This window comes from Simochromis diagramma, unplaced genomic scaffold (assembly GCF_900408965.1).
Source record: "Simochromis diagramma unplaced genomic scaffold, fSimDia1.1 OVJJ01000402.1, whole genome shotgun sequence".
In the NCBI taxonomy this organism is placed as follows: Eukaryota; Metazoa; Chordata; class Actinopteri; order Cichliformes; family Cichlidae; genus Simochromis; species Simochromis diagramma.
In genome coordinates, this window is record NW_024386972.1 from 1,984,274 (window position 1) to 1,991,834 (window position 7,561).

Consider the following 7,561-nt stretch of genomic DNA (forward strand, 5'->3'; position numbering starts at 1 on the left):
TTGGCTCATCCATAGAGCCAGATCCATCCCCGCCTCCACATTTTCATTGAGTTTGCTTTCCTGCATCTCTGCAGCTTGGCCAGCGCACAAACATTCCACAAGGGAATGCAGTTATTTTTCAGACTCCACTTCATCCTGACTACTTTTTTCTTTCCTCCCATGACTCGCTCCACTCACATAGTTGTCCTTCCATTCCTTTCTAAAGCCTACACGTGTTGAATATCAATGGCTTGCATGACACACACACACACACACACACACAGGGTGGAACTGTTCGTTTGCATAAACATTTCCACACTGAGCAGCACAGCTCAGACGACTGCACTCAGAGAGCCGAGGCCTCGTTGTCATAGATACAAGAGATGTGTTTGGATGGCAGAGGGTTTTTCCTGAGAGGACCCCAGAGGTACCCGAGGATATGCCGCACCCTTAAAACATGGATGACTCCTAATAGCTTGCATATGAGCTGTTACATAACATGTCTTTCCTCAGGGATCAAACCATGACGTGCCAGCAGAAAAATTATAAATTCATGGAGGGTGAAACCTCTCACATGTTCTCTCCAAACTTTTACACAATTCGGGGTGAACTGAGGACACTGCGAGAGACTTCCAAGATGGCGATTTCTAGCCTTCTTTAACGCGTTTTCCTTACGGGGCTTGATGTTTGTTAATTATATCTTGGGATAACTTTTACTGGGACTGGCCTGGAATCATCTGGGCACAAAACTGAAATACCAGCCTTGTAGGAATTTGGCACAAATTCTGCCAAAAACACTAAAGTGCGAACCACACCTATCTTTAAATCACTGTGCAATGACAAGAAGATATTTGAGAAAAATGAACATGGTTGCATGAAACATGGTGTAAAAGCTCAACAAAGCTAACGATGAGTCATAGAAAGAAAAAGTACAAGATGTAGCTTTACTCAGAAGTAAAGTAAAGGTCTATAATTGTAATGTCTGCCAGCTATCAAACTGAGCAAATCACTCAGCCTTGGTGAAGTTTTGAGTTTCTTTTGTTTAGTCTATCACATTACAAGTAAGAAAAACTTCTGTCAGTCTCTCCGCCTCGGTGACCGTCCCAACTTGTCTGTTAGATTTAAGCTTTTTTGTCAACAATGTGTCTTATTGTGCCAACATAACTGGCTCGTATGAACACGAGCAGGCCTTAATTTACTTAGTTCCCTCTTCCAAAACATGCAAGCTTAAGTTCTTCCTTTGGACACTTCACTTTTTTTTTTTTTTTTTACATCAAGTCCAAAATAACTAACCGTTCTCATCATTAAGCCAACCAAACCAAAACTGTGCTGCCAACAAAGACTGCGAGCGATACTGTCATTGTTAAGGTGTGGGAAATACCTTGTCTTGGAAGTGATGGAATACTTTGTAATCGGAAGAAAAAAATGGAATTCCCCACGCTTTCTTAAGTTACTTTTACTTTTGCTACTTGTCCTTCGGGATACTGTGCAGCAGCTGTTGAGTGCATTTTATTGTTTGTAACAATCATAATAATGTATAACATTTGTGCAGTGTGTAATACAAGCAAACTGAGTCAAACATCTCAGGTTTCTTTGCTGATATAGGATCCTGCTGCCAGTATGAATAATTTAGTGTGCAGGAAGTTTCTGTGCATCCAAAATTGTGACTGGATGGTAAACACAAAAAGAGGGCAAGATAACAGAAACAGATACCTAAAATTTTATTAAAGCTAGTAACTTTTTGACTTCAGTTGGATTACAATGTTTGACAGATGTGTGTCACTGCCAAAGCAGTGCGATTGCTAACCATGAGGGTATAATACAGAAACTGAAACAAAGACTACAGATACTCTGACTGATTGCCAGTCGATGGTGTGAGTCTACATGTGCACATGACTTTACTACTGTGTTAAAAATGTCAAAGGTGCAAAACCGAAATAACATAACCATTTTTGTTGCTTATGCTCATGCAGATATGGAGCAGAATAAAACCACAAACACCAAAGATGGCGATAAACGAAGATTCAAACATCACCAACCCAGCAGAGCGAATCCATGTTGATAAGTTAGTCTGCACGGTCAAAGTAAATACATACATTGTCCTGCAAGAGACATGCAGAAATAAATGGTGCACAAGAGGGAACTAGTTAATCTATCATTCTACCCATTAACTCACTGTAAAAGCATGCACATCAGGAAATAGACACATTAAAATTGAAAGTACAGTTACGCTCTTGTAAACACTCTTTGCTTATTCATAAATGTAAATATTCTGTTTGTTAAGCAGTTAGTGGGATGCATATGTACAGAACTGATCTCCAATGACAAACCCACCATGGGGCCCAAAGAGTGTATAAAAGTTGATACAACCTCCGACCCTAAAGTCAATGTGAAAGTGCCAGGAGTGACCAGTTGAGGCGACTCTTCTGGTTGCAAAATGAAGTCAGTTTGTATACAAATCTGTCACGAACCTCCTTATGATCTCAGTAAACACTCTCCTAATGAGTTCATGATCTCAATTACCAATTTAACTCAACATGAGGCTCTATTTGTACATTATGCTGTAGGTTGTACGCGTCATGTCCATATCAGCACGCAGTGTCTTCAGTTTCTCATCCAGATCCAACTCTTTACTTGTTCACTATTTAGTTGTACACAAAATGCTAAGGAGCCGCTTGCTTAGTTTTTCTTTACTTTCAACTTTCTTCTTCACAAGGGGTCGCCATAGCAAGAAGCGCCATGTGTTTTTACACCGGCTTCCCCACCTGATGCAATCCCCAGGAATTAGGTGAATGTGTTAACCATCACACTATTGGGCTCTCTTTATTTCAGGTAAGGGTTGTAAAAAAAATGAACAGATTAGCTACGCATTTGCAACAATATTGATACAAACAGTGCCATCCTCAAGTATCACGGGTGCAGATAGGCAGGCACACAGCCCCTCCCCTCACTAGCAGCTGAACACATGAACAATTCACAGCACTAAACAGCTCTTTCTGGGGTACTTCGAAAGGTCAGTAAAGCTCTGTTTCAAAAACACTTGGGTATTTTACTGTAACTTGGCCGTTGCACAGGTTAACACCAGCTGTTTAACCATTAGCAATTACCCAACAGCCACATTAGCCATTTGTTAGTATTATACAAAACTGACTAGCAGCTATGTATAATAATAAAACAATAATGTAAATGTTGGAGACAGGCAGCAATCAAACCTCAACACTCCTACCTATCAGTAACGTCTACAGACAGCATTAATTTACCAAAAACAAAAAATGTTTGTGTTGAAAATATGTTACGTTTCTTTTGAAGTCCAGAAAAATCTACCAGCTAGAATTTAGCATCTAGACAGAAACAGCAGCAGCCTACTTTACCAACTCTATTTGAGTAACGTCAACAAAAAACATGGTGCCAAGTCACAAGAAACACAGCACTACCTCAAACCAGATAAAAAATATTCTCACACTTTACACTTAACGTTACTATATATTATTTTTTCATTGCATCAGACAACTTTAAAAAGTGTGCTATGATGTTACTGGGTTTTTTTTGTTTACGACCTTAATTTTTCGTTCTCAGTTTACTCTGTTATCATCTTGAAAACAGTACTGAGAATCAAGTGTTTTCCTGTTTTCCTGTGAAGGAAAGCTTTTGTTACAGAAAAAGCTATTGTTTAGTGGACTATTGTTATTCTGTCTGCAGAGAAAGTGGCAGAGAAAGCTACATGTTCATGGTAAATTACTAGGATGGTAATAAACAATGACCAGATCGGTTTCCTTTTTAAATATAACCCTAAAACACCTCATTTATGTGAAATAACAATATCAGATTTTTTGTTAACTTGAAAACTGGTATCATGACTGGTCCACCATATACAGCACTGTTTGTCTCGCGCTCAGATCTGATTATTTCTAAGTTATCAAACTTTTATCTACAAAGATATCTGCAACGTTACATTATTGCCATTATATACATATCGATAAATGACCAATATCGCTAATCTCGGAAGTATGTGATGTAACATTGAAGATCCCGTGCACTTACGTCAGACCACAATGTCGCCTGCGGTTCTCGTTTTGAGGACATCTGTTTACAAAATCACAATGTGTGTGATGACTTCATTGAAAGATCAAGAAGAAATCCCCCTTCACTTTAACGCTAGTCAAGAGTTTGGGGGTAAATCACTAATGCTATATCCTCTGAGGTGATGGAAACACGGTTGTGTGTGTGTGTGGCTGTGTGTGTGTGCTGATCTCGCTCACATGGCATAACAACTGACAGCGACGACCACAGGTGACAGACAGACAGCGGGGGGATTATTTAGTCTGCAGCACTTGTGTTTACTGCCATCACTCATTCAGCTCACGTCAGTAGTCCGCTGGAGTAATAGCTGCGTATTAACACACCGTAGGACGTGTCTGCGGACTGTCATGTATGGGGTACACCCCAAAAGTGCCGCTATTAGAGCGCACACTTCAATGAACAAATTGTAAAAGTCTCAGGTCTAGTAGAGAAAAAACTGATGTCGTGGCTATAGACGAAAAACCGCGTATTTCTATGTAACTGAACCCCGATGCTTATAAACTTCGACTGGCACCGTGTAGCAGTCAACGTTTGACTTTCAATGCGCTTTGCTTACCTTTTGGGACCAGGCCGTTAGATCCACTCAGACTAGATACCCAACTTCTCGAGCCTGGTGATGTGGTGCGGTGTTGGCGGAGTTGCCCTTCTCCACGACACCGCAACTTTTTAACAGCTACGCGTCCCACAGCCTCGGAGCTGTGCGCCGAGTCATTATTTCCTAGAAGAGCTGTGTGGGTTTGTTTGCGAAAGGCATTAAAACATGTTGACACGCAAGAAGCGGTCCGGCTGTGGTCCTCTGCGGGTGTCGATGTAATCAGCTGTCATCACATTAGCCACGAGAAGAGCCGAGCTGCTCTGCGCCTCTCCTCTCCATGCTTACACACTTTCAACGCCACCCACTTTTCCCGAACAGACCCGCGGCTGGCTCGGCTGATGCCTGACTGAAAAGATTTGAGCAACCTGGCTACTTTTACTCTAGCTTTATATGAAGTTTTTCAAAAGTAGTGTTAGAAGAGTATGTATGTGTGCACTGTTATTTATTCAAAAATGAATAGATTAGTATATACGTGATAACTACTGGGGCCTGTTTCAGTACAAAAGCCCATTAGCTTACGTTATGCTATCGCATACACATCTTGATATTTTTACTCCTAAAATCAGCTAAAGTAGCTTGGCATGACTCATATTTCAAATATTTATAATTTAGCAGCCCCTAGGTTAATCCACTGTATAAAACAACCTTAGAAACTTTGCATCCAGTATTGTATTTTATTACAGTTACTCTCTATATGTCTCTAGATCACTGAAAATTACTTCGACCTGGGCCATTTTTACATATGACACATTATTATTAGACAAGAACAGAGAGCATCCAGTTTTGTTTTGTTTTTTCAGTTATCAGTCAACTGGCTGATTACAGTTTTTCAAATGTAATCCACTAGAGTGGCTCTCTAAATTTTAAAATCTTTAATTCTGTTTAATTTCAGGGTCTTCTTGGACTAGCATAGTCAATATTTTTGTAAACCATGTATCCAAACGTTAGAATTTGCTGCTTAACCTTGTCGTTTTAATCAGCTTTAATAATACAGTCACATGTTGCTTGTAGAAGCCCTTTGAGAGACAGAACAAACCCGTTTACAAGCAGGGAATAAATATATACCAATGCTTTCTCGGTTCTTCAGTCTCATTCCACCACAGGTCAGCACTCGTTTGTGCTGTGACGTTGACCCAAACCAAAAAAAAAAAGTGTTCACAGCAGTTTTAGGAAGTAACATCATCCCCAAGTTTGGAACTTGTGAGTTTCCGTCTTTCTTTATTTGGTGACCGCACAAGTCATTTGACTGAAATTAATCCTGACTGTTGAGATTTTTTTCTTTAATGTGGTAAGTGTTTTGGGACTAGAAGTAAATGTAAAGAAGAAGAATTTCGTTTAATACAGCTTTCTGACACCCAGCAGGAAGGTGTCACTAGTATCCTCTTATGTGGCTGTCTTCTCAAACTGCAGCTCTTTCATTTGGAGTCATTAGGACGCTGAAATCTTTTTTTAGAGACAGAAAATCATAGTGGCCGCATGAGCAATTATATGTTGGGTAGATCTTTTCGCAGCCATGGTGTTGTGGTGTGAAATCAGTTTTTGCTGCCTCTGCAGTAATAACAGCTTCCTCATATGTGATCTTGTATATGCAGAACAATGGGAGGAAACAGTCAGTTGGATGCTTTAGCTTTGAGCAGAGGACACGGAAAAGGAAAAGATACAGGATCGGACACACTGTCGCCTACATTGAAATGGACTTAAACCAGCATAAACAGAAATGCTTACAGTTTATGTTTATGCTGGTTTATTAAAAAGTACTATCACTGTGTTGGAACCCCTTTTGTGATCAGCATTGCTTTCATTTTTCATGGCAAAGATTCAACGAAATGTTTTGGAAAATTCTTCAGAGATTTTGGTTCATATTGATGTGATAGCATCACACGGTTGCTGTATGTGTGTCGGCTGCACATCCATGATGTGAATCTCCAGTACACCACATCCCAAATGTGCTCTTTTGGCCTGATATCTGGTGAGTACGCTGAACTCACTTTCTTCTTGCCATATTTTGTTTCTTGTCTTATTCAAGAAACCAGTTTGATCATACAGGAATGGACATCATCATCAACAATACTCAGGTGGACTGTGTTGTTTAAACAATGCTCATTTGGTGCTAATGGATCCAAAGCATACCAGAAAAATATCCCCAACACCATTTCACCACTACCAGCAGCCTAAACTGTTGATACAAGACAGGATGGATCCATGCTTCCATGATGTTTACCTCAAGAATCATCACGTCAGACCAACTGTGGTGAGGACATTTGCATCTTATCCTCATTTTCCTGTTTTTAGCCCACAGGAGTGGATGCCTATAGTTTTCTGCTGCTGTAGGCCATCTGGCCTTCTGCAAACCTTCTTTTGTAATGACTTGTAATTTGAGTTACTGTTGCCTTTCTATCAGGTCAAAGCAGTCTGGCCATAGTCCTCTGACATGAAATTAAATTCAACTTTTTAAAATCCAGTTTTATTTATATAATGCCAAATCCCAACAACAGTTGCCTCAAGGCACTTTATATTGTAAGGTAAAGACCCTATGATAAGACAAAGAAAATGGAGAAAAACAAAGAAAACCCCTATGACCCCCAGGAGCAAGTGCTTTGGTGACAGTGGGAAGAAAAAACTCCCTTTTAACAGGAAGAAACCTCCAGCAGAACCAGGCTCAGGGAGGGGCAGCCATCTGGTGCGACCAGTTGGGGGTGAGCAGATGAAAATAGGACAAAGGCATGCTGTGGAAGAGAGCCAGAGATGAATAATAACTAATAATTTAATGCAGAGAAGTGTATACAGACATAGTGAGTAAAAAAGGTGACTGAAGAAGAAACACTCAATGCATCATGGGAATGCAGCAGCCTACACCTATCGCAGCATAACTAAGGAAGGACAGGGTCACCTGATCCAACCATAACT

General features: G+C 40.3%; 1 protein-coding gene across 4 annotated transcripts in view; it reads right to left on the minus strand.

The window, feature by feature from the left end:
* LOC120738248 (dynamin binding protein) overlaps positions 1-4,943 on the minus strand; it is a 48,887-nt gene extending 43,944 nt beyond the window's left edge. For all 4 annotated transcript variants that reach the window (XM_040039449.1, XM_040039448.1, XM_040039447.1 and 1 more), the window contains exon 1: positions 4,616-4,943. The gene's annotated coding sequence lies outside the window, so the exon portion shown is untranslated. The remainder of the gene's footprint in view (positions 1-4,615) is intronic.
* Positions 4,944-7,561: the final 2,618 nt, after the last annotated feature.